This window comes from Galeopterus variegatus, unplaced genomic scaffold (assembly GCF_000696425.1).
Source record: "Galeopterus variegatus unplaced genomic scaffold, G_variegatus-3.0.2 Scaffold922, whole genome shotgun sequence".
NCBI classification, from domain to species: domain Eukaryota; kingdom Metazoa; phylum Chordata; class Mammalia; order Dermoptera; family Cynocephalidae; genus Galeopterus; species Galeopterus variegatus.
In genome coordinates this window covers 4,671-7,333 of record NW_007727033.1, presented here as the reverse complement: position 1 = coordinate 7,333, position 2,663 = coordinate 4,671, and positions in this window count along the sequence as shown.

The window sequence follows — 2,663 nt, the reverse complement described above, 5'->3', positions numbered from 1 at the left end:
GACATCAGGCTCCAGGCCAGGCCAGCCTCTTGCTCTGTGTCCAGCCTCGCCAGTGCTGCTCATTCTGGGTGTCCTTGCGAGAGAAGTGGCTCAAGCTCCCACGGTGACGACTTGGCCCTCAGGGAAGTGTCATGTCCTGCACAGTAGTGGGACGCAGCAGCCTCTCTCCCATTTGCTCATCCTTTGCAGAGACAGAACCTACGCTCCCTGCTAGAGTGAGGCCCCCAACTCCTACGACTCCCTCCTCATCCTCCAGCCAACCTCCAGATTGCGCCTCGAAATGGTGGGAAAGAGTTGGGTTGGTGGATGAGGGGTGCAGCACCAGGTCAGACGTCTCTTAGCAGGCCCCCAGGAAAGGACATGACCCCAACTCTTTGCAGCGATGTCTCGAACTTGGGGCCCTGGGTGTTCGTCTCTAGACCCTGTTTGCTGATTATGGAGCAGCTGGAACAGTCCCCATTCAACAACACTGTAGAAATCTCTGTGGCCCCCAGGAGTGAGGAAAGTCTGGAAAGTGACGTGAGAGTGATGGGAATGGAGAATGGGTGTCCTGTGGGGACAGGTGGCCTGACAGTCAAGCTACAGAAATTATGAAAGTCTCTCCCTTCTTCACTATGCCTACTTCTTCCTTCCTGACCTCACCTGCTCAGTACACACACGTGCACTGAGCAGAGTGGAGTCCTAGACCCAAGGTCAAGGAGGGGAGAAGAGGACGGGCCTCACCGGGTGTCAAGAGAAGCATGTGTCTGCCAGGGCCTGCTCCCAGCACCAAGGCCCCCATGTCAGTCTAATGCTCCGCTTCTCTGTTCCCTCAGCCCTCACAACTGGGAGGATCACTCCCCCCACACACCTGGCCAACGTCCCCAGGAGTGGAACTGCTGTCACAACGGGCACAGCTCCCACCTGCAACCTTGATGCCCCTTTTACCACTAGCATCACTGTTTACTCCTGGACCCTTCATCATGGACAGACCCTTGCCCTCCACTAGGCCAATCTCCATGACAGCCTCCAGTGACACAGGTACCAGCACCAGAACCACAGGGTCCAGGAGGACCAGGGGATCCCAGACAGCACCCACATCTCCCAGCAATGCCAGAGCCCCCTGGCTGGCCCAAACTCTGTCTCTACAATGGCCGGGCACTGCAGCACCAGATGGCCCTCCACGGGGATGTGCCACACCAGCACCTCTCTCCTCAACAACCTTCATGCCATGAGGTACCCGAGGTGATGTTTACCAATGTGGCGCCACCTCATGGTGCCCAACCAGACCTGGAGGTGCAGATCGTATATCTGACCTTCCCCTTTTGCTCCCAGGAACTCAGCGTGGCCATTGCTGAGTGGGGGGTGGGAGAGTGGAAGTGACGCAGGGACAGTGGTGGTGGGCGAGGGGCAGGGAATGGGGCACATGAAGATCTGTGGGTGGACAGGAGAGGGGATGGACCCGGACCCGGCAAGGATGTGGCTCTGGGATTAGGGGGTGGGAAAGGGTTCTCTTTAATGTGGCTTCCCCTGAAGAAGCAGACTCTGAATCCAGCATGTGTCATATCTGGAAACTGGAAAAGGGTTGGGAAGTGAGACAGGGAGGAAAGGGTCCCATAAAGGGTCCTTCATCAAGCCACCTCCCACTGTGTGCAACAAGAGCTGAATCCCACTGGAGACACTGGAATCGAGGTCACACACCCCCTGAGGGCAAGGGAGCTGGGTATTTGTATCCCGTTTCTGTGGGTCATCAGCAAACAGCTGGCAGCCACATGTGGCACAGGGGGCTCCAGTGACAAGAGAAAGTCCTCAGGCCAAATAAAGAAAAAGGTGCTGCTGACCTGTGNGTTTTGGAAGAAACACAGGCGACGTGAGTAAAGCTGCCTCCCAGTCGCCACGGGCAGCTCTAGGCACTTGCACTAGGGCAGTGACACTGGATCCCCGGGTGCTGTGTCCTTTGCCTGTGTCCAGTCAAGAGAATTGTGAGGCCCCAGCAAGGAAGAAGGGTGGTCCAGCTGGGAGCACCCAGCCTTACCGTCAGGGGGACGAGCTGGTAGGACCTGGAGGCAGAGGCAGAGAAGGGTCTGGGGCTGGCCCAAGAGCATCGGGCCCATAAGCAAAACATGTCCCTTCTTCACCTCTCTCCCCACTGCTTGCAGGCTACAGCATGTGCAGCAACTCTGCGGGCCCCTGCAGGGACCCACACAGAAGGCCGGAGCCCACGTAGAATCCTGCCTGGTCTGAAACCACTTAACTGTGGGGTTGGGGAACTTCTCCCAGGGGCGTCCCAGGAGCCGGAGAAATGAGCAGTGTGGCTGGACACGCAGAGGATTTGCGCTGTGCTGCACCCCCATAGCCTTCCTGAGCCACAGAGTTCTCCTGGGCTGCCAGGAATCTGGGGAGAGGCCCGGAGCAGAGGACACCAGGCAGGATGTCCCAGGAGAGACTCCCGGATGGTTCTGCTCAGAGCCACAGCCCCAGGGCCTTGGCTGATGGCAGAGAAGGCTGAGAGTGCTGTTTCCAGACAGAGAACCTCAGCTCCCAACTACCTTGGGACCCCTCACTATCCAGGTGAGGGAAGGGGGACAGCTGGAGCCACCCTCTCCCGACCCGGGACCACTGTGCCCTCAGCCTCCGTCTGCTCCCTGAAAGATTCCCTGTAGGCTGAGAATGACAGGGTCAGG